This window comes from Pseudorca crassidens, chromosome 3 (assembly GCF_039906515.1).
Source record: "Pseudorca crassidens isolate mPseCra1 chromosome 3, mPseCra1.hap1, whole genome shotgun sequence".
Classification (NCBI taxonomy): domain Eukaryota; kingdom Metazoa; phylum Chordata; class Mammalia; order Artiodactyla; family Delphinidae; genus Pseudorca; species Pseudorca crassidens.
In genome coordinates, this window is record NC_090298.1 from 36,050,150 (window position 1) to 36,075,019 (window position 24,870).

Consider the following 24,870-nt stretch of genomic DNA (forward strand, 5'->3'; position numbering starts at 1 on the left):
TGTATACTTAATGCTTTCGTTAAGTTTGTTAAGCAAAAAATTAGTGAAATAAAAATCTTAGCTTTAAGAAGGACATATGCTCATTTAGATACCGATGAAACAGAATCCAGGATTTGATTGATTTACAAGAAAAGGGGGGAATGTGGCGAGACACATTGTCCCAGAACTTATAGTTTAGATTGTGATGCCTGGAATCAATGGTGGAATGCTTTGGTTTGAAACTGTTTGTACTGAAATTGCTTTTATTGCTAACCGCGTGACAGCCTCTGGGAAAACTGAGCTTTGCTTGCCAAGCATATTGTGAACAGGAAAATTCTGAGTTCCAGGTGGCCGACCCGAGATGTTAAGATTAGCACGAACATCCTGTTTACCCTGGGGTATAAAACAGCACCTGTGTGAAGGCTCGGGGTCTCACCCTTCTTTTGGGAGAGGCCCCGATCGATCGGTTTGTGTTTCTGTGCTTAATAAACGCCTATTACTAATATACTTTTGATCTACACTGGCTCTTGGTGTTCTTCCTTGGTGCTGGTTCCTCTCCGGGGGAGTTCGCAGGTGTGTGCGGGACCGCAACAGTGCCCCATGTCAGCCCCGCACGCGGCGTATACTCTAGTTGAATTCCCCTTTTCTTCAGCGAGGTAAGGCGCCTGGCGCCTTGGAAAGTCCCCAAGAAACTCTGAGAAACTAGTGGTCAGCGGCCGAGAAACTTCGGGGTTGGAGGAAGGAACGGTGCTGCAGCCTGCTGGACACCCACTGGGTGCAAATTCGCGTTGTGTCAGGAAAACGGCGGCCCGTTTCACTCCTAACGAAAACGCCAACGGAGCGCCAGACGGGCGCGAATCACGGTGCCGCGACGCTGAACCGGCTGGCCACGAACGGAGCGGTGCTAGGACCGAGAAGGCGACGGCATATAGGACCCAGGCCCACGCGAGGGAGAAGAGTTCCCTTTGGTGCCTTGAGTGTGGCGGCCAAAGTGAAAGCGCCCGCTCGGCGCTGCTGGCGAAAGTGCGGCTGAGAAAACGCGGACTGGGCGGCGGGAGCCGGGCCCCGCGCAGCACCCGCGGCGAGCGGAACTGGGCGCTAGCGCGGCCGAGACTCAGCGGCGCTCCTCCGCTCCCGGGCGCAGGCGGCCCAGGGAGCTGCCGCTGAGCGCAGACACACTCAGGAACTCGGTAGAAAACTACATGTAAATTAAAATGCTACAAATGCATAAGAAATCCTAAAATGAAGATACATGTGAAAACAAAACAACAGAGCAAAACACACCGGAAAAGAATTTTTACAAGCCAGTCGTTCAGAGAAACTAGCCCTACGAGAAACAAACAGCAAAACACCGTTGAAAGGGGCAGTCCTAGGATTAGATGATCGCTGTCACTCTCGCTAAATCGGTGTTTGCCACGCTCCAAAGCGCATTCCCGGGCACACTCCGACTAGCATGAGTGAAATGTGCAGCATAGCTAATGCGGAACTCGCTATTTGAAAATGGCTCAAAGCAACTGCGTTGCTGCCAGCCACCCGCTGCGAGGGATGGGGAAGGCCGCGGGGCTGCGACCCTGAGAAAGCTCCGGCTGCACTCTAGTGGAAACTACTTCTGAGAAAACGCCGGCCTAGTGCACTTGCCGGGACCGCGACCGACCAAACACTGACACAGAGCGCCTAAGGGTGCCGGGGCCCAGCAAGGGAGGCACAGCGCAGATAGCGGCGTTGTGGCCAAAGTCAAATGTCCGTTTTGGCGCTTTCGAGGGTGCTGCCACCTAGAAACTGCGGACACTGAGAACTGAGCCGTGCTCACACCGAGAAAGATGGGAGCTGCTGGTGATGAGGTGAATGAAGTGGGGTGAAATGAAATAAAATAGAAACCAGGTTTGAAACCCCCCCCCAGCAAACAAAACCGAATAAGCCACGTAAACAAAACTAAATCGAGTTTATTTCAAAACATAAGGGTAATTTAACTCAAGCTATTTCTTGTAAATACCTTTGAAAATCATTTAAAAACAAAAACAAAAAACCCTTGTCTTCCTGTAACGGAATAAGATAATCACTTTAACCAATCCCCTGACCTCTGGAAACCTCCATTGTATTTAATAGCCAATCATTGTAAAGGTCAAACAACTTCCTCTTGTTTATTTTATAAGCTTCCCGGAGATGTCAAGCCTTAGAGCTTCATACGAGTTTTCAGTTTGAAATCTTCATTTTTGCGAACAGTTTGTTTCTTCCTCAATATCCAGTAAAACTCTGAGTTTTCTTTTAATTACTGTCGTTAAAAGTAGGATGGAAAGACGACCCATTAAGAATCCGGAGGCTGGTGAGTAACTGATGCTGGAACCCACTGTGCTCACTGATTTGTGACTGATCTGGGAACCCAGCTCTACTCCCTTTGTGTTGTGCCCTCCAATTCTGTTGAGGGACCTTTGTGGAAGCTTCTTGGTAAGTCACCCTGCTCTGTTCAAAAGGGGGAAAACTCGTGATTCCACGTTTTTTGAACCGCTGTTGAAAAACGGGCAGAGTTAAGTTGCCTTAGGGAATCTAAAGGCAAAGATGGGTTCCACTTGGTCCAAAACGGGAAATACAATCTTGTGCCTTTTGGGAAAATGGGTGAACTATCGGATGATTAAATTTAAACATAAAACTCTCTCTCTCTCTCCCTTCCTGCACCCCTTTTGGCCTCCTTCTTCCCTCCCTAATGTGCATCTGTATCACACATCAACCAGACCTCCTCAAAGACAGTAATGCCTGCTCCATAGCAAAGTTTTTTTTTCTTTTCCTGACGCTAGCAATGCAACTTCTTAAAGATTATCATTCTTTCACAACTCTATAGGGGGTCATAGTGACATACTGCTTGCTTTGTATGTGTTTACCTGGACAATGTATTTTTGGTGAACTTTATGTAAAATGTCAGCATGTCATTTGGTTGTAGGATCCTTTGTCTCAAAAATGTATATGACTGTGCCTTCTACTAACAGGAGGAACAGTTCTCAGAGCTTCTCAGTGTCTGTCTCCTGCGTTATAATCCCCAGTTTGACTTGAATTAAAATTCTCTTTTGCTTCTTATCTTCATTGTTAATTGAATTTCTGTAAACATTTGCTTGGCATAGTTGGCAGGATATCAGAGACACCCACCAGTAGAAACCTGGAGTCTACCCCGAACCGGTGCTTGGTACCAGCGCCGGCCCTTTGAGCCCCACAGGCTTCTAGGTATTCCTCAGGTGCTTCGGTGAGTTCTCCTGATGTCTGGACATCACTGCTTTAAGTGACATCCTAAATTTTACTCAAGCTATTTTTCTTGGGACTTGGAGTCCCAGGGATGTACTGACATTTCCTAGGCAAGGACCTAGGGGGAATTTTAGAGTGAACTGGCTTGGCTGGCTTTTTAAGTTTTTGGCTTAAGTTGGAAATATTGTGTATATGTGGTGTATATGTGTATATGGTGTATATGTTGTATATATGTTTGCTAGTGAACTGAGAGACTTAGCCTGCAGCTCAAAAGAAAAGGGACCCTTGCTCCTGCGGCCACAAGGCATTCTCAGGCAACTGGGAACCCAGCAGATGTCTGAGGGTCAATCCTCATGACTAGCAGTGGTCCCACAGGGGATCCCACTACAACCATTAAGTAACTTCTGCTCATGGGGATGCACAATAATTACGGCTGATCACCCAGTGCTCCAAGCACTCACGGCAGTTTTAGACTGTCAGAGGGAGAAACCGAGACACACAGAAGAGTGGAACCGACCCCAGGGTAACTCCTTGGGGAGCTAGGCTCAGAAGCAGCACACATGGCATTCATCACACTGCCCTGAGAAATTTGTTCAGATCATATCTAAATTAGACTACCAAATTAGTAATGGGAAAACATGCTTCAAAGGCTCTACAGCTCCCTGATGGACAGCCAGGCACTGGAATGCCAGCTGGCTTCGTGTACAATTGGAACGAAGCCAACACTTGTAAGCATTATCTTAACTCTTAAATGGCCAGGATAGAGCTCTTCTGACATTCCAAAACTGTTTTTTTCATAAGCAGAGAAAGCCAGCTTGATAAAACATGTTTCCAAAATTCTGACTCAGAGAATAAAAGTATTTCTAGGGGAAAGCTTGGATTTATAATACTTAACCATGCCCTTGAAATTTAAACACAGTGCTCATCGCCTGAGACTACAGCTCCGGCTAAATTAGAACTTAAAACTGAGAGAATAAAAGGGAAAAGAAACCTTTCTAAACTCAAGCAGGAAAACTATGAGATCTCTGTGTCTTTCTGGATATTCATATGTTTGTGTGTATGTTATATATATAATATGTGTCTACCTTCGGATGGTGTTATCGAAATTAATTTGTTAAAGAGCTGACTTAAAACTAAGCACTTACAAATCAAATATTTCTAAATATAACATAAACTAGCCCAAAATTTTTAAAGAATCACATGATCTAGGATTTTTAATGAATAAAAATAAGATTAAGTTGATGGTTTAATTGATACAGACATGTACTTAGAGTCATCAACATTAAGTATAGTACTTTTAATGTACCATACAATATACTATACTAAACCTAGGTTTACTGAAAATCAGTAAGCTCATGTTATCTCTGTTATAAAATTGGTCAACAATAAAATTAACTTGGTATGATATTTTCATAAGTAATGAAATAGAGATAAATAAAAGTTTTTGGGTGAGCTCTTTAGAAATAATTACGTTTTATATCTGCCTAAAAACAGTTTCTCCAGGTATTTGGTAACTTGAAGCTTTAGAGTTCTGCTAAATTAAGTTAAATGATGGAAATTCATTGAATGTCTAGATCTTTTTTTTTTTGGCCTCGCTTCCCTGCTTGTGGGATCTTGGTTTCCACACCAGGGATCCAACCTGGGTCCATGGCAGTGAAAGCCGGAGTCTTAACCACTGGACCGCCAGGGAATTCCCTCTAGATCATTTTTTAATAAGATAAAATACTGAACATTAATTGCTAAAGGAATTTATGTTTACCTACTTTTGACCTCTTATTACCGAGACACAGAATATGTTCCAGACTATTAATAAATATCTTTTCTGCTTTATTGTAAGATTGTGTTATGAAGTGGTGTGTTTGTAGAAATTAATTTAAATCTAAGAACAGGAACCCTGGATAACCCGAAAGTGGAGGCGGCGGGCGTGAGGGGGGTTGGGGGCGGCGCGCTGGAGCCGGCGTGTCAGCAGCAGTCGTGGCCCGCGGCTTTCTGTGCTGCGCGCGGGCCCCGGCCGCCTGCGCCTCGTCCGGCCACCCGGGCCGCAGCTGACCCGCCGCGGCTCGAAGCGCTACGCCGGCCAGGCCAGCCCCGCCTCGCCCTTCCTGCGCCTCTTCTTCCGCTCCTCCTCCTCCTCCTGCCGCAGGGCCGACGGACTGCAGCCGCCTTGCTTGGCCGCTCGAGGCCGCCCCGATGCCCGAACCAGGCGTCAGGATGAACGGCTTCTCGCCAGGAGAGCTGTGCTGGCTCTTCTGCTGCCCGCCCTGCCCGAGCCGCATCGCCGCCAAGCTGGCCTTCCTGCAGCCCGAGCCCACCTACACGGTGCTGGCGCCCGAGCAGCGCGGCCCCCAGCCGGCGCAGCAGCCTAGCCCGCGCAGCAGCGGCCCGAGGAGGGCACGGGGCCCGGCGCTTGCAGCCTGCACCTGAGCTAGCGCGCCGACTGGCAGTACTCGCGGCGCAAGCTGGACGCCGTCGAGGTCTTCTCACGCACGGCCCGGGACAACCGGTTCGGCTGCATGTTCGTGCGCTGCGCGCCCTCCAGCGGCTACACGCAGCTCTTCTCCCACGGCAGTGCCGTGGACCTGGGCCAGACGTGTAGCTCCTTGTGATACATCGGCCTCCGCTCGCGCATCAACTGCAACATCTTCTCCTACGACTACTCCGGCTACGGCGCGTCAGCTCGGGCAAGCCCTCTGAAAAGAACCTCTACGCTGATATCGACGCCACGTGGCAGGCGCTGCGCACCTGGTATGGCGTAAGTGCTGAGAACATCATCCTGTATGGTCAGAGCATTGGGACCGTCCCCACTGTACACCTGGCCTCCGGGTATGAGTGTGCAGCCGTAATTCTCCGTTCGCCTCTGATGCCTGGATTGCGTGTGGCTTTTCCCAATACCAGGAAAACATAGTGCTTTGATGTTTTCCCCAGCATTTACAAGATATCTAAAGTCACCTCTCCCGTGTTGGTCATTCACGGTACAAAGGACGAGGTCATCGATTTCTCCCATGGCCTGGCCATGTATGAACGCTGTTCCCGGGCCGTGGAGCCCCTCTGGGTCAAAGACATAATGACATAGAGCTTTATGCACAATACCTAGAAAGACTAAAACAGTTCATATCTCACGAACTTCCTAATTCCTCAGGATGACTTGATTTTATCTCATCTACAAGAGTCCTCTGTTTTGCACATCCTTTAACTGGATAGCTGTCATGGCGTGGTAATCACGAGGAAGTGCCCAGCTTTTCAGGCATCCTAATCAGTGAGAGAGCTGAGGACATCTTGGTCTTTTGTATCTAGAGGTTCTGCCAACTCACACATGTTAAACTGATTGTGATTTCCAGCTTCATTGCTTTGCAGAATGGGAATGAGAGCTGAGTGGGGGCACCGTTTTCTCATGCTGTAAAAAGGATGCTCACATCCCTTTCTCTACCTAACCCATCACAGTAGGATTCATTTATGCAGGACTCAACCTCTCTCCATCCTCATTCTCAGTATTTGACCTGCAGCTCTCTTTCAGCCCCTGGATTCAGGGGCCCAATCCACTTGTGAAACTGTGATAGTGTAACTGGAAACCATTGTGATGAAAATTCCTTCGTTAATTTTTGTTAACATGCTGATCTCTCCCCCAATCAATTAAAGGGTAATTTACTGAAACTGTTGTGAACAGCTTCATCAACTGGAACCATATAAACATTATAATTATTATAAATTATATTCTTAAGAATATTCTGGAATATTCTTTTTTTTGGAATATTCTTAAACAAAAGGAAACTGGTTGGGTTTTTTAAAAATATATTTATTTATTTATTCTTGGCTGCGTTGGGTCTTTGTTGCTGCACACAGGCTTTCTCTAGTTGTGGCGAGCGGGGGTACTCTTTTTTTTTTTTTTTTTTTTTTTTGCGGTACACGGGCCTCTCACTGTTGTGGCCTCTCCCGTTGCGGAGCACAGGCTCCGGACGCCCAGGCTCAGAGGCCATGGCTCACGGGCCCAGCCGCTCCGCGGCATGTGGGATCCTCCCGGACCAGGGCACAAACCTGTGTCCCCTGCATCGGCAGGTGGACTCCCAACCACTGCGCCACCAGGGAAGCCCCTCGGGGGTACTCTTTGTTGCGGTGCGTGGGCTTCTCATTGTGGTGGCTTCTCTTGTTGCGGAGCACAGGCTCTAGGCGTGCAGGCTTCAGTAGTTGCGGCACACAGGCTCAGTAGTTGTGGCTCGTGGGCTGTAAAGCGCAAGCTCAGTTGTTGGAGCACACGGGCTTAGTTAGAACGCAAGCTCAATAGTGGCACACGGGCTTAGTTGCTCCGCAGCATGTGGGATCTTCCCAGACCAGGGCTCGAACCCGTGTCCCCTGCATTGGCAGGAAGATTCTTAACCACTGTGCTTCCAGGGAAGCCCTGGGTTTTTTTTTAAGAGTAAACTTATTACTAGTCCACAGAGTTTTATATTTCGTTTGTCTGGTTGGTCTAACAAAGAACCTAGCCGACTGTCCTTCTGTAAAGTCCTCCTTGTAGGCTTTTTTAAAGTACTGTACATATTTGCAATTACATTGTGCATAGATTCTTAATGGGTACTTTTCTTTTGTCAGTCTACAACAACAAACTGCAAATTCCTTGTTTGTAATGTAAATGATTGCCTACATTTTGTTAATATGTTTTCATTTTTTTATTTTTATTTTTTTATCTTTTGGCTGCATTGTGTCTTCGTTGCTGCGTGTGGGCTTTCTCTAGTTGCAGACAGCGGGGGCTATTTGTTGCGGTGCATGGGCTTCTCATAGTGGTGGCTTCTCTTGTTGCAGAGCATGGGCTCTAAGTGCACAGGCTTCAGTAGTTGTGGCATGTGGGCTCAGTAGTTGTGGCTCACAGGCTCTAGAGCACAGGCGCAGCAGTTGTGGCACACGGGCTTAGCTGCTTCACGGCATGTGGGGTCTTCCTGGACCAGGGCTCGAACCTGCGTCTGCTGCACTGGCAGGCAGATTCTTAACCACTGCGCCACCAGGGAAGACCCTGTTAATATGTTTTTATTCCTATGTTTTCTATTAAAAATTTAATAACACTTCCAAGACAAAAAATTACAAGTTTATGCTTTGAAAAATTTATGTAATTAAAATTTCACTAAACTAATCTTTCTAGTTTAGGAGTTATTTGGGTTTTCACACTGGAGTTGCTCCAGTAAGCATCAGAAGTGTAAGATGCTTAAAATTGCTACACTACTTGATTGGTTGGGGGTTTGGGTTTGAGGGTTCTTTGGTTTTATTAACAAAATTTGTTTCCAAATTTAAAAGCATTAAATGTACTGTAAGCCTCCGATCGTTGTACAGGTGAATTGCAGTTGGTTGCCAGTTTGTGTACTGTTGCTTGGATGCAGCACAGCCGTTGGTGATGGAATGAAGGATGCATGGATCAGAAAAAAAAATTTAATAAAAGAAATTTTTAAAAAGGAACCCTGTAAAAAGAGTTTTATGCATGGTCAGGAAAGACTAAGAATAGACTGAATTTAATCAAGTGAATGAATTTTGATAGTAAAGTTGTACAAAACTAGAAATTGTTTCCTTACTCTGTTAAGAGAAAAAAGTTTTCTTGAAATATCAATCTTTTGATAAATAGCTTGTAAAGTTTCTTTACTAACTCTTAAGCAATCTGTTGTAACTTTCTGTATTTGCCTTTGAAATTTTTTATTGTCACTTTGGTTAAATGACTATTGTTTCACAGCGACTATGATCCTACTTAGCCAAACGTTTAAAACCTTTTGGGTTTTTTGTTTGTTTGTTTGTTTTTTACCTTTTGGTTTTTTAAGGAACCTCCATACTGTTCTCCATAGTGGCTGAACCAATTCACATTCCCACCAGCAGTGCAAGACTGTTCCCTTTTCTCCACACCCTCTCCAGCATTTATTGTTTCTAGATTTTTTGATGATGGCCATTCTGACTGGTGTGAGATGATATCTCATTGTAGTTTTGATTTGCATTTCTCTAATGATTAATGATGTTGAGCATTCTTTCATGTGTTTGTTGGCAGTCTGTATATCTTCTTTGGAGAAATGTCTATTTAGGTCTTCTGCCCATTTTTGGATTCGGTTGTTTGTATTTTTGATACTGAGCCCCATGAGCTGCTTGTATATTTTGGAGATTAATCCTTTGTCAGTTGCTTCATTTGCAAATATTTTCTCCCATTCTGAGGGTTGTCTTTTGGTCTTGTTTATGGTTTCCTTTGCTGTGCAAAAGCTTTGAAGTTTCATTAGGTCCCATTTGTTTATTTTTGTTTTTATTTCCATTTCTCTAGGAGGTGGGTCTAAAAGGATCTTGCTGTGAAAACTACAAATAGAACTACCATATGACCCAGCAATCCCACTACTGGGCGTATACCCTGAGAAAACCATAATTCAAAAAGAGTCATGTACCACAATGTTCATTGCAGCTCTATTTACAATAGCCAGGAGATGGAAACAACCTAAGTGTCCATCATCAGATGAATGGATAAAGAAGATGTGGCACATATATACAATGGAATATTACTCACCCATAAAAAGAAACGAAATTGAGCTAATTGTAATGAGATGTATGGACCTAGAGTCTGTCATGCAGAGTGAAGTAAGTCAGAAAGAGAAAGACAAATACTGTATGCTAAACCATATATATGGAATTTAAGAAAAAAAATGTCACGAAGAACCTAGGGGTAAGACAGGAATAGACGCAGACCTACTAGAGAATGGACTTGAGGATATGAGGAGGGGGAAGGGTAAACTGTGACAAAGTGAGAGAGTGGCATGGACATATATACACTACCAAACGTAAAACAGATAGCTAGTGGGAAGCAGCCGCATAGCACAGGGAGATCAGCTCCGTGCTCTGTGACCACCCAGAGGGGTGGGATAGGGAGGGTGGGAGGGAGGGAGACGCAAGAGGGAAGATATATAGGAACATATGTATAACTGATTCACTTTGCTATACAGCAGAAACTAACACACCATTGTAAAGCAATTATACTCCAATAAAGATGTAAAAAAACGAAACAAAAACCTTTTGGTGTCTTTGACAAACTTCCTCAAATCAAATTCTAAATGTTCTTTTGACCTCTAGTTAACTTCGGAATGTTTCAGAGGGTCCCTGAACACCTCAAAGAGAGATATTAAACTAATTAGCCTTTTTTGCTATGTTAAATTACATGGGAAATATTGTCAAATAAGTAATGATAAACCTTCTTAGAAGGTTCTAATGTTCTAGAAATTATATGAACTCCCTAAAATTTGAAATGTTGTGGTATGTTCTCAGTCATATTTCTAGTTATTATTTTAAAGTGTTGTATGTCACAGAAATAGCCAAATTTCCTTAACAACTGCATTGTAATCAGGTCTTTAGCCATGTTTTTTAAGTGTTTTGTCACTTATAGAGTTGTCTTACTCTGATGCTTTTACAAAAATGTTTGTAGATGACTTGCTTTTATGCTCTGAAACTAAATTTGATTCCGTAGCAAAAGGACTTCCACCTTGTATGGGGGCTATTTCACTCTTACATAAGACTATTGAAGAAATAGCAATGGGGGTATTCTTTATTTATGCTCCACACTCAGTTGAGTCCTTCTAAACTCTCACCACACTCAGCACTTCTGTAAACCGACTAGTTTCTTATGCAGTATTGTTGCTTTCTGTAATAACCTTAAGCCTGCAACTTTGCTTCCAGAACTACAGGAAGAAGACAATCACGACTGCATTTATTAACAGATTATCATCTTGTTCCCAGGAATGACAAGAAGCTCCTATTCATAAGGCTAATCTAATTTGATTTACAGATGGGTTCTACTTAAAGGATAAGCAGGGGCATTATAGAGTTGGATATGCAATAACATTCACAGTGAACATAAGTGAAAGCTCTTATTTACCAGAAAAAGTCAGCACAACAAGCTGAATTAATTGCCCTAACCTTAGCTTTTCAACTTGCTAAAGACCAGCTAGCAAATATTTATACTGACAGTTGCAATGCCTTCTGGAGTGGCACACAACTTTGGAATGCTATGGGAACAATGAGGTTTTTAACCTTTTCAGGACAACCTAAAAAATGAAAAACAGATTGCAATTATTAACTGCTATACAACTGCCAAAAAAACAGTTAGCAATTATTGACACTAGGACATTCCAAACCGACACTATGGAAGCTAAAGGAAATCAGCTTGCTGATGCTGCAGCCAAACACGCAGCTTTAAATACTCACGCCATAAAGCCTTGAAATTTTCTGTCCACTGCTCTCTGTTAACCGTGCTAATCCAGTAAAAGATGTCATCTATAAGCTCAAGAAATTGCTACTAAAGAAGACAGATACGGTAACAAAAACGGAGAATTTTGACCCCACCACACAAATATGGTTTGGACCTAATTTTTTTTTAAAAAAAAAGCTGTAAGCGTCTGTTGGAGCACGATTGTCTATCAGCCTTTGCCAGGCATTCTACTAGCATAACTCCTAAAAAGGAAAGAAAGAACTGGGGTAATAAGACTGAGGGACATGATGGATCCAGAGCAAATAAGCAAAGACCCTGTTATTGGGGGAACAAATATTTGATCACCTAATGCTATCTAAAGATTAATGATCAAAAGGGGAAAGTGAAAAAGGAAATTATATTTTAAGACAGGTAAAGAAAAGCATAAAATTCTCTCTTCTCTCTTCACTTCAGCCTCCTCCCTCCCTAATGCATCTGCATCACATATTAACCAGACCTCCTCAAAGATGGGAATGCCTGCTGCTCCACAGCAAAGATCAATTTGTTCCTTTCTTCCGATGCTAGCAATGTGACTTCTTAAAGATTAGCATTCTTTCCAACTCTGTAGGTGGTCATTGAGACTTACTGCTCAATTCATTTGTGTTTACCTAGACTGTGTATCTTTGGTAGACTTTATGTAAAACGTCAGTATGTCATTTTGATGAAGGATCCTTGGTTTCAAAAATGTAAATGACTGTGTCTTTGCTAACAGCAGGACCAGTTATCAGAGCTTCAGACAGCCTGTCTCCCACGTTATGATCCTCAGTTTGACTCAAATAAAATTGCCTTTTTTCTTCTTAACTTAATTGTTAACTGAATTTTCATCAACAATTGTAATTACTGTGGCCACTTCGGGGAACTTTTACATGAGACCACTTTCAGGGTTCCCAGAAAAACAGAGAGAATCCCAAAAACTCTGGAGGCAATAGAATTCATTCTTTCATTTGTATGCAGAAGCTACTAAAAGACAAAATGATTCCATAAATAGCTTCACTAAAAGAATCTTTATAATGGAAAAAAAAAAAACATGAGTAGAAAGCTTTAGCCATCTAAATGGGTAACATTAACTTAATCCATCTCCCAGCATCACAGTTTTGAATCAGCTAATCTTTTGAGTTTTGTATTATTGCACCTGACACATAGTTAAAAATTTAAAATAAAATCTACAATATCTACAAATCTACAATCTGTGTATGTCTGTTTGTGTAAATCTGTTACTGTGTATCTAAAGGTTTATGTATATGTAAGTATGTATGTTATGTATGTGTGATATGTTTAAAGATCTCTAATTGGCAAAAGAAAAATAAGTAATTATATAAATTATGTCATGAACTCTCAGAATTATAGAAACTAACCCAAAAGGTTTTTCAAGCTCATATGTCCTGGAATAATCTTTGGTCAATATAGGCTACTTTAAGTTTTTAGGTTTCAATAAAATGCCCATGTCTTCAGAATTGTAAAGATTACTATAAAGCAAACATAAAACTTTATCTACATGAGCTTACTGGTCAAATAAGCTCATACTATCTCTATCTAACAAAATTTGTCAGCAAGAAAAATAATCTAAGATGACAGTTAAATGTCTAATATCAAATCCAAACATATACATAATACACAGCAATGTAAGTAGCTATAAGTAACATAAATGTTTATACAAAGTTAAATGATGGATGTTCCTTGAATATCTAAATCATTTCCAAATAAGCTAATATACTGAAAATTAATTACTTAAAGGTGTACATAAAACAATACAAAAATTTAAAACTTCAGTACCTTTAATGAAGAACGGTAAATGAATGTACAATCCACCATGCTTCAAAATAACTAGAGCCAACCAAACCGTTTAGGCCGCCTAAGCAAAATTAAATCTACGTTATCTCATAAACATAAGCAACACTTAAATTTATGTTATTTCTTGAAAATGCCTCTGATAGGAATTAAAGAATGTCATTCTTTGGAAATGGAACAAGGTAATCACTTATAATCAAACCGTGCAGTCTGGACACCCCCAAAGTAATTACCAAAATTTCAAAGGTTAAAAAAAGGTCCTTATTTTCACCGTAATCACATCTAGGCAAACGCGTTCTGTGAGAGAAAACCCTCGGGCTCAGAACAACCGCGGAAAGTGCCAACGGGAACAGGGGCTCCGTGCCACCCCCAAGGGATACTACTATGAGGCGTGGGAAGGCGGGGCTGCGGCGATGCTAGGACCCAGTTAGCTCCTGGCCGAATTTAGGGGTTCTGCAGCGGAGAGCTTCGCCACGCCCCGCACTCCGATGGAACTAGAGGGCGAGAAACCAGCGGTTTCGGTGCAGCTTACCGCTTTTGCCAAGGAAAACACCCGGGGCTGCTCAAGTAGCTGTGCCGCCGGCGAGAAAGAGTCAACCCGCCTGTGGCCCAGAAACACGACCGGGTTTGGCGCGCTCCTTCGGAAACACTTCCGGATGGACGGGGAAACCGCCCTCCCGGTGCACCAATCAGAGGCTCGACCCAGAAAACAGTCCCAGGACGCTTAAAAGTACCGGGAAGGCGCGAGCGCCCGCAGGAGGCGACTACCGCTGTTGCCAGCCGGCGAGCGATCTCCGGCTCCGCAACACGGGCGGTACTGCCACGGGCAAACGACCAGCTGGGCGAAATAGCGGATACATCAGTATTTTTTTTTCCCTACGCTCGCTGTCCAACAAGCAAGTTGCAAGTGCTGAGCGACCAGAACTGCAACGAGAAACTCAAGGGGAAAGAGAAGCAAACACTGATAACGAACTCGGAAGTTAGGTCTTACTGCATTTTTATTCCATGCAAGAGGTCAGGTTTTGTAACCCAGAATCTTTTCACGGGGCAAGTGCCCAAAACTCCGGCTGCAATCTCAGGGTTCCTAGGCGCCGAAGATGGACCTGCAGCAGCCGCAGCTCAAGGTGCGCAGGGTCCGACCAAACCGCTCCAAGCAGCCCGAGAGAAGACGCTCGTGGCTCCACCAAGCGGGGACCGGAGGAGGGCGGCTCTCAGAAGGGGGCCGGCTGTCGGGAGTCTCGATGTCCTGCTGTCTGTCGCCGCCGGGTCTGGCAGGCCTGGCCAAGGGAAGCTGCTGGAGCACTGGGGCCGTCGAGTTCCTCGGCCGGGTCCCTCTCTCCTGCGGGGGTCAGCTGGGCTGGGCTTGGTTCCAAGGTGCTCGGGGCTCTGGGACCGAGTCTTGTCTTGGCGCTCCCGTCTGAGCCTAATTCAGCTCCAGTACAGGAGAGTGCTGCATACAAAGTAGCTGCATGTGATGGAGAAATGCCAGAATTTCCCATTTGGACTCAGAACCGAGAGACAGTGCTCACGGAGGCAGGGGTCCTGGAATTCTGTTCTTCTCTATTCGTAGCTGGGTATGGGAACCCCAGTGATTTCCCCTCCCACTCAGACCGTGCCTTCCAAACCCTGGTACTACGGCCACCAGCCTGTCCAGAGCTGAGGACCCCATACTATAATGATAACCTCTGGGATGTATGTTCAAAATAATGCATCCATTCTATTTCTAAGGACTGCATACGTTTAGACTGTGCGGATGCATCATGATTTATTTTTCTCAGTCCTTTACTGAAAAACACGTTTGTTTTTAAATATAATTTCTTGCTTATACAAGAAAAGAAATTTCCAGTCAAAAGAGTATTGATGTTGAAATGTTTAATGCATGTTGCCATATTACGATTCTAAAGATCCTATCAAATTCATTCCTACCAGTAGTGTTTGGGAGTTACTAGTTCACCAACGTTGGTTATAATGAAAAGTTTCACATATTAGCATATATTAGTCTAAATTATATCTCATTGTTTTAATTTGCATTTTTTAAAAATTTAATGAACCCAGTCACATCTCTCTTATTTGTTTGAAAGAACTTTTTCTATTTATGGAATTTAACCTTTTGTAAAAATTTTAAATTATTCCCCCACTTCTTGATCTTTTAACTTTTATTAGGGTTTTTTTTTTTTTTTAAGGGGAGAGAGAGCAAAAATTAACATTTGTGTTCATCTTTTTCTTTTTACGCTCTGAATTTACATTCAGTTTTGTTTGGACAACTGGGAACAGAAGCCCAGGGCAAGGACAACAAGTGGTAAAATGCTAAAGAATAAGAAAACCATATCATTAACTTTGAACTCCTGAGGTAGGAGCTGTGCAAAGTACTTCACATCCTCAGTGGGAAACTATGGCTCAGAGAGTTGCCTCATCTATCTTTACAAAGTTGCAAGAAAGTAAGATGTGAGGAAATAGAATAAAACATCCTTAAATGACTGCAGTGTCGCCTGCCAAACACACAGTTGCCAAATTCTCCCTCCATTCACATTTTTTTTTCCTTGACCCATAATGTTTTCAGAGTAAAAGTATTACAGAAGGGACTTCCCTGGTGGCGCAGTGGTTACGAATATGCCTGCCAATGCAGGGGACACGGGTTCGATCCCTGGTCTGGGAAGATCCCACATGCCACGGAGCAACTAAGCCCATGTGCCACAACTACTGAGCCCATGTGCCACAGCTACTGAAGCCCATGGGCCTAGAGCCCGTGCTCCGCAACAAGAGAAGCCACCACAATGAGAAGCCCGAGCACCGCAACTAGAGAAAGCCTGCGCACAGCAATGAAGACCCAAAGCAGCCAAAAATAAATAAAATAAAATAAATAAAATTTTTTAAATGTTACAGAATACTTAGAGGTTTTCCTTTTTTTCCCCCATTAGAAACATGATATTGAGCAACAGAGTAATCCTAATCTTTTGTTAAAGACACATTTTCCCAAATGGTGCATACATTTACATTTATTACTTGTTTACAATAATGCATTAAACTGACAAATCTACCACTCAAAAAAAATTATGAATTGACACAGTCTAATTTTCAACAGTTACCACATCAGAGACACATGATATTCGGTTCCTATTGTTCAATTTCTTTCATCACAGCCTGTGGATGAAAAATGTTGCCTACCCTAACAGCAAACAAAGGATGCTGGGGCCATCAAGCCATCAGGCACTACAGCCACCCCAGACGGTGAGTCCTGAGGGAACTCAAGATGGGAAAGAACAGGATACTGGCCTTAGATAGCTAAGGTGCACGTCAAAGAAATGTTTCCAATGAGCCCCGACTCTTGCATCTTCCATACATAGAAAAGCGCTAAATTCACTAACTTGAGAAATCGGTTTTCTAAAAATTAACAGTAATCTTGTGATGTTCCGACTACCTGGTTTTCGTTGCAAAACTCATATATCCCGGCTCTTTCCTTACTTCTCTGGAGCGGTCCCTCAGAGCTATTTGAGAGGCTGCCTCTCCAGCTTGAAGTCCTCAGAAAGTCCACTGAATAAAACATAATTCTCAACTTTTATGTTGTGCATTTTTTTCAGTCTACAAGCTCCATTTACATGCTATTTTTTTCTTGCCTTCTCCCTGTTCTACACTATTTACTCTCAACCCTTCTCTTTCATATTCTCAAACCTTCCGATACTCTGATCTTAAATTTAAAATTTTTTTCCTGGAATTTTCTTTTCTTTGTGCTAGCTTGTTCTTGTTCCTAGGATTCCAAAGTTTAGCAGCCTTCTGGTTTCTCTTTGTCCGCTGTTTCTATCTATTCCACAAGCCTATTCTGTTGAGCCCTCCCATCCCGTGTGAGTAAAACCAGAGGCATTGTCCAATGAATGGTCTCAGCGGAAGTCTCAGGGCTCCTAGGAGCGCAGACGGCGGAGGCGCAGGCTCCAATTCCAGCAGCACTGGGCCGGGTGATGGTGGCTCTTTGCGGGCAGGAGCTGAGCTATGAGGCTTGGAAGGGTCCACACCAGGAGAGATCTCAGGCTCCAGTGCTCAGCCCCCGGAGCCGGGCGACCCCGCCTGGAAAGGTTCTGAGATCCGTCATCAACGGGTCTCCGCGGCGTGCGCCTCTCCTGGGGTCGCCTCTTATGGATCCTTACGGGTCGCAGGGGTCGGTCCCAGGCCGTCTCTGCGCCCCGCCACTGGATGCGCTGCGATCTGGGTCTGTGTCGCCGACAGTTGCAATGCACAAGCCCAGAGACTGGAAAGCAATTCTCACTGGAGGTCCCAAGAGAGCCGGCTCACCGTGGGATAGGATCAGAAGCCGAAACCCCAATCCTCCTGGTTCCCACATCCCAGACCATCCTTTAGGCGTCCCCTCCACGGCCATTCCCCTGGGCAGAGGGACCTGCGCTTCAGTCTCTACTCCAGCACTGCTAGCATGGTGCTCTGTGTCAGCTGGTCTGAGAGCTACGTGCTGGAATAGAACTTCCCGGTGGTGAGCAGCGGGCCTGGGGTTGCGCAAAAGAGTCGCCAGCGCCAAAGACGCCCCCAGCCTAAAAATCGACAGATTCTGCACCCCGCCCGAGCCACCTCTCTTGGGATCACCTGGATTTAAACTGCAAACTGCTTTCCAGTCTCTGCGAGCCTCTGCGTTAGGGTTCAGAAACCAGACCATCTCCAGGCGGAGCGCAGAGCCGCCAGCCCAGGACGGGATGCCCGCGACCCACCAGGAGCCAGAGGAGCCCCCGGGAGAGGTGGCCGCCGATGACGAGGAGCTCCGCAGCCACAGCCAGGCAGCCTCCCTCAGCAGGTGACGCTGCTTCCTAGGATGAACGAGTGGAGCCCTAGCACCCTGACGGCGGGGACCCCTCGAAGCATCGCCTGGCTCCTGCCCCGGGAGCCACCACCGCACGTCCCAGTGCTGGTAGCAGCGGCTCCGACGAGCTGAGACCTGTAAGAATACGGGCTGCCTCCATCTTCGGCGCTTAGGAGCGTGAGATTTCCGCTGAAACCCTTCATTGGGTGGTCCTCGGCTATGGAAGTTGCAGCAACATCCCTCCGTTTGCTCACACGATGAGCGACATTGTGTCTTCAAACAATGTGTACCCATTTTTTCTGCTCTTTTAATAAAATTGTCCATAAATGCGAAATTCTTCTTTCTCAGGTCTATTCCTACTTTGACTGCTGGCGATGGAAGAGGTGCAGGGGTGGAGATGGCTGGTGCTCTCACTTTCCTGGGCGTGAGGAGGGTGGTGGAGTCCCCTGTGCACACGGAGGTGGCCAGGTGGCTGCTTGTCAAATTTGCAGACGTGCACTGGTCGTCTAGGAGATCCGGCAGACAGGATCTCTGAGAACGTCACTGGGTCTGGGATCTACCCCAACTAAGTCTTCCTGTACCTCCTAGGGTCCTAGCCCTCCTCAGGGGCCTTTCTGAGATCTTCCAGGTGCTCTGGCATCTCTACCTCATTCCTCTGGCTTCTTAATGATTTGCATCCAATTAGTAGTCTGCAAATGAAAAGGGGTAGGGGACAGATCTCTGATCCTGACTTTTGCGAGCGTCATGCTAGCATGGACTTCCAGAAGCTCTTTCCTCCTCTTGGTGTGTGGGCAGGTGCCCTTCCTAGCCCTAGGCTTGGTGTGTGTATGAGATGGGTGTCCAGAGTGGCCAGTGGCAAAGGAGTTCCAATTGTTGGTCTCAAAGTCAGCCTTCAAATCTGGGACCAAGACGAATGTGGCTCTGGATCCTGGTTCAGCTAGAAGCCTTCCTATTGGATAATTTTCCTTCTGGGTCTAGCTAAGGAGCTGCTCTTCCATCTTCAGTTTCAATTCCTCTCCATTCCCTGCGCCCCTCATCTACCACCACTCCTGGCCCCTCCCCATATTCAGACTCCTGATGCCCCAATCCCTGGGCTAGTTTAGTGACCAGCAAAGATCAGAAGAGCTCCTGGCTTTGTCCTGGGATCCTACATTAATTAAAGTAACACATAGAAAAGAAACAAAACGTCATTATTTAAATATTTTATTTATTTCTTGATGGAAATACACGTACAAAGGGAAAACTGTCAAAGTTCAAGATGAAATATTGTGAGGAATTTTTCTTCTTTTTCCTTTTTTCTCATTGAAAAATCATGATCATAACAAAACAAACATCCTCAAAATACCCTGAACGCAGAAAGTAAACTTCAAAAATACATATTTCATTCAGGGCACCTAGATTTTTTTTTTTTTTTTCCGGTACGCGGGCCTCTCACTGCTGTGGCCTCTCCCGCTGCGGAGCACAGGCTCCAGACGCGCTGGCTCAGCGGCCATGGCTCACGGGCCCAGCCGCTCCGCGGCATGTGGGATCCTCCTGGACCGGGGCACGAACCTGTGTCCCCTGCATCGGCAGGCGGACCCTCAACCACTGCGCCACCAGGGTAGCCCATAGATTCGTTTCTAAGAGGTTAATTAAAGAAAGAAGATTGTAATAAGTTAGTAAGGATGAAGATGAGTGTGTTGTCACTGTTTTATTTATTTTATGCTTTTTAGGAAACAAACAGAACCCTGGAATTGTTTACACATGCGATTTATTAGAGGAAGAAGATAACTGAAATTTGATGGAAAAGGAAGACGCAGACATCAGACTGAACATTCCTTGGGAAAAGACTCTGAGAACCAAACTGTAAACTGGCCCCTCAAGAGAGACACTGTCAGAAATCAAAAAAGAAAAATGTTGAATCAGAACACCCACCATAGCTGCTCTATTTGGAACCATGCAGCTCATGGCATGAGGTAGAATGCTGGGTCATACCAAACATGTGGGGAATGTATGCATAATCTGTAATCCTCCTGCACTATTGTCTGTCAAGGCTGCATTTGGTCCCAGTGAATTTAAGGTTCTTGTCTCGTCGCAAAAGAATTCGGAGATGAAGCAGGGAGGTTAAGAAAGTAAAGTGAGATTTTATTTAAGCAAGAATACACTCTCAGAAGGAGAGCAGGCAGACAGGTGAGGAGTTGCTGCCCTGGGCTTCTTTGGCAAGCCAGTTATGAGGGGCATACAAATGAAGGGGCAGAATATTCACTAGGGAAGGAGGAGTTTGGGGGTCATATTCCCTGATTTTCATCCCAGCTCCATCTTCCCGAGGGGAGGAGGCCTTTTTGTCTTTATTTAGCTTAGATCAGAAGTGTCATGGCGTCGGTGCATGATGGGTACCTTTTTTTTTTAATATAGTTTAATGTATTTTAATAGCAAACTTACAGGAGCAGCACAGAAGACAGACAACAATAAAAACATGTATTTGCATGTAGGACAACTCAGAAAAGTATAGTGAATGGATGGAATCTACTGTATGATAAAAATGCTACAAACACCGTTTAGTTTCAGTCAGTAAGAAATTTACTTGTTTTAAAAAAATCCAAATGCTGGCATTGTCCAGAAAAATTTAACAGGTTTATTTATAATTGTTATAAAGTTGAACTGCTGGAACTTCTTCACTGAAACTTTTTTTTTTTTTTTTTAATGATATGCGAGACTCTCACTGTTGTGGCCTCTCCCGCTGCGGAGCACAGGCTCCGGATGCGCAGGCTCAGTGGCCATGGCTCACTGGCCTAGCCGCTCTGCGGCATGTGGGATCTTCCCGGACTGGGGCACGAACCCGTGTGCCCTGCATCGGCAGGCAGACTCTCAACAACTGCGCCACCAGGGAAGCCCCACTGAAACATTTTGACTTGCATTAATGCTTTATGACCCCGCATTTATGTTAAGAATTCACACACAAATGAAAATGGAAAAACTGCCAATATTTTATTTCTGTCCCCTATCTTTCCACTTGCAATCATATACTTAGGTACCTGTTGACCCCGTGGGGGAAAAAATATCTAACGTTCAGAACTACCAATAACAGGAAGAAGAGAATTTTTTTTTAAGAATGAAATGTTTCCCATCTTAGTGGATTCTTAAGCATGTTCTCCACATACGCGGCGCGCTAGCTAGATGTCTTTTTGGCATGACTGTTACACGTTTGGCATGGATAGCACACAGGTTGGTGTCTTCAAAAAGGCCAACCAGGACTTCCCTGGTGGCCCAGTGGTTGAGAATCTGCCTGCCAATGCAGGGGACACGGGTTCGAGCCCTGGTCTGGAAAGATCCCACATGCCGCGGAGCAACTGGGCCCGTGAACCACAACTACTGAGCAACTAAGCCCGTGAGCCACAACTACTGAGCCTGCGCATCTGGAGCCTGTGCTCCGCCACAAGAGAGGCCGCGACAGTGAGAGGCCCGCGCACCGCAATGAAGAGTGGCCTCCGCTCGACGCAACTAGAGAAAGCCCTCGCACAGAAACGAAGACCGAACGCAGCCAAATAAATAAATAAATAAAATTTATTGTTTTAAAAAAAGGCCAACCAGATAGGCCTCATTTGCCTCCTGCAAAGGACCAATAGCTGCACTCCGGAAGCGGAGATCTGGTTTGAAGTCCTGAGCAATTTCCTGCACCAGATGCTGGAAGGGATGTTTGCGAATCAGAAGTTCAGTGGACTTCTGATAACATCTAATTTCAGGGCATGCCCCGTACCAGGCCTGTAACGATGAGGTTTCTACACCCCTCCAATAGAGAGCGCACTCTTGCCAGTGGCTTTGGTAGCCAGTTGCTTCCTTGGTGCTTTTCCACCGGTCGATTTGTGGCAGTCTGCTTTGTAAGAGCCATGGTATGGAGACCTTCTTACTTACCCCCCTTCACCTTCAGCTGGAGCTTGGGGAGCTAGAGAAGGTGCTAGAGTTGGAGAGCGAACGGCATCGCACAGGTGGCTGCGAACATAATTGAAAAGATGATGGGTACTTCTTATCTGCAAGGATAATTTTATTGTAATGAGAGCATAATGAGCAACAGGTTACATTCAGGTGCAGGACATTCCCACCTTTCCTCACCTTTCTTTGCTTCCAGGACACATATCACGCCAAACTTGTGGTTTCCTGTCAGTCTGGAGGTTCCTGCTTTTCTTTGTCTGCCCATGGACCCCTGCTGTTTACAAGCTGCGTAATTTCCTGCCACCCGGCGCCTGCCCCCATTCCTCTGCTCCTCTATCTACCTGCCTGCTGTAACACAGTCATCCCAAAGAATGATCTGGTAGTAGTACTCTCTTAAATTGGGCTTATACATTTTCTGTGCCACAATTGTGCTTATGGGTACCTATCCTAGAGAAAGTGTCTCTCTGATCCATAAGAGATGATTCCATACGGTAATGGTAACTCAGTAGCAATCTGAAGGTCCCCTGGGGTACAGTGGAGGGGTAAAGTGTGGCAGAAGCTCATCAGAGGGGAATAGGCATGAGTTGGAAGCAGCAGATGAAATTTGCATATAAAGATCTTGTAAATTAGCAAACGGATGGAAAGTAATGAATAAAATCAGAATAGAACACATTTCCTTTACATGAATTGAATACGTGGGCACGCAAAACAGTATTATATATAGTACAACACTGAAAAATACCAAATACACATTAAAAATACAATAGCTATTAATAGGAAAAATTACACCTAAGGGGAGCAGAGAAATGAGAATCACTAATGATAGAATGTCCATAATTACATAAAACAGGAAAGGGGCCCTACCAACAAACACGATTAAAAACATGGTGTTCACTCAATTCAACGTGCCCTGTAGCTTTGAAAATCAGGGCAAACTTGAGGTGTCCCTTTGATTCGGCTGAGCTAGTGGAGACCAAAATAGAAGTATTAGAATTCTAAGTAGGCATGGGACTCTCCTTTTCCCGCCCCTACCTAATCACTCCGTTCCTCATCTCCCCACCTGATGAGGGAGTAGGAGAACCTGGAATCTCAGTCCAGCTGCAGCATGAACTACCTTTGTGTTCTGGCAAAGATGGAACCTGGCTGTTTCACCTCTTAACACTGGTCCATCCACTCTGTTGTGCTAAAAGAAGAGAACCTGAGGTGTGATATGCATAGCTGTTCCTTCCAAGTAGTGAGGCTTCTTCCAGTGAATGGAAGCTGCCAGGGACCCTCGTCCCCTCCCATCCCCCTCCTTTAACTCAATCACCAAAACCACTCGGAATTTCCAAACCCCTCCCAGCAAGATGCAGTTTTCTCCTTAATCTCGCGAGGCTCCGAGGCAATTTGCAAGGCAAATGAGTGTCTATCCCCACTTATCTGGACTTGGGTTTCCGATCTTCCGTACTAGACAGACCCTATAAAAGGCACACTCAGCATGGGGCTGAATCATTCGCCCCTTTGCTTAGACCCGCCACGCGTCTGGCCTGGGAGGAGACTGAAGCCATGGAACCGCACGCGCACTACACCTGGGAAGAGCTGTCCTGGAGGAGGGCGCATCCAGAGCCCCACATGCCACCGGGCCTCAACCGAGAACAGGCCTGGGCCTGGGCTCTGGATAACTTCCCTGCGCTGAGCCGCCCCTCCTGCCAAAGCCCCCAGTTCTGCGAGGACGCGCACTACTGTGCATGTGGGCTGCCGCGGCGCGCTTGCCCCGGACACGCAGACGGTCGCCAGGCGGAGAGCGGCCACAAACGCTGGCGAGACCCACAAGCCCAGGAGCCAACGACTAACCCGGGGTGGAACGACAGTCCCGTCAAGAAGAGGCCGAAGCCACACACCGCAGGGCACAATCGGGCCTGAACAGCCAGGAGATGCCCGCAGCAGCGGAGGCCGACAGACACGCGGCCACATGGCCTCCAGGAGCCCAGGACGATCCCCATCCCCTACCCCGAAGCTGCGGAAACCCTGTGGAGGCTTGAAACCCTGTGGAGCTCGGCAAGGAAAGGAGTCGCAGCCTTCTGTCCGGCCCACGGCGCCCCTTCAACCCATGCCCTGGCCTGGAGCCTGAGTCACCCCAGTGGAGGCCTTCTTCTGCCTGGCTGGACTTCTCCCCTGGGCCCCGCCTTGCTCTGGGATGAGCCTGGAGGACTCTGTGGGGCAGACCACTCCTTATTTGTCCCTCCTTTCCTGGATTACTGACAGCTCTCTCAATTAGAAATCTCTCTCCAGGGGATCCATACTGTCTTAAGGAGCTATCTTGCAGTTGTACTCAGAATTGTTATGTTTCTTATGGTGATTCCAATTATGAGCAATGATTAAAACTTGCTTCCCTATTCTCTGCCTGTGGATTGATTTGGGTGGGTAGAGTCAGGCCTGGAAGCGGTATAGGGGCTTCTGTGGCTGAAAGGGGAGCTGGGACCAGGGCCAGGGCTCCTTAAGATCAAAGAAATGTAAAGTGAAACCATGACATATAACTTTGACTACCACAGTGGTCTGTATTAATCTTTTCCATTTGTTCTAATATTGCTAAAGTAGTAACTCCCCAAAGCAGCTTTTGAGAAATGAATTTGAAAGGGTCTTTGGAAAGCCAACGTGACAATATGCATTAAGCATTTCAATATGAATACCCTTGGGGACTTCCCTGGTGGTCCAGTGGTTAAGACTCCGAGCTCCCAACGCAGGGGGCCCCCAAGTTCGATCCCTGGCCGGGGAACTAAGATCCCACATACCACAACTAATCCCGCTTGCTGCAACTAGAGAAACCTGCACACACCAATCAAGAACCTGCGCACCAAACGAAGACCCAGTGCAGCCTAAATAAATAAATAATTCTCAAAAAAAAAGAATACTCTTGACCCAGAATTCCAGTTCTACAAGC

The 24,870-nt window shown here is 45.5% G+C and overlaps 2 long non-coding RNA genes and 1 pseudogene across 2 annotated transcripts in view; 2 read left to right on the forward strand and 1 right to left on the reverse strand.

The window, feature by feature from the left end:
• The window catches only part of LOC137220666 (uncharacterized), a 121,981-nt gene extending 108,072 nt beyond the window's left edge, over positions 1-13,909 (reverse strand). Inside the window, exon 1 of the long non-coding RNA XR_010941733.1 lies at positions 13,776-13,909. This is a non-coding gene — a long non-coding RNA (uncharacterized lncRNA). The remainder of the gene's footprint in view (positions 1-13,775) is intronic.
• On the forward strand, positions 1,890-12,256 carry LOC137221255 (uncharacterized). Its single transcript, XR_010941950.1, has 2 exons — positions 1,890-2,302; positions 9,488-12,256. It is a non-coding gene; the product is annotated as an uncharacterized lncRNA (long non-coding RNA).
• LOC137221254 (alpha/beta hydrolase domain-containing protein 17C-like) lies at positions 3,220-9,477 on the forward strand (annotated as a pseudogene).
• Positions 13,910-24,870: the final 10,961 nt, after the last annotated feature.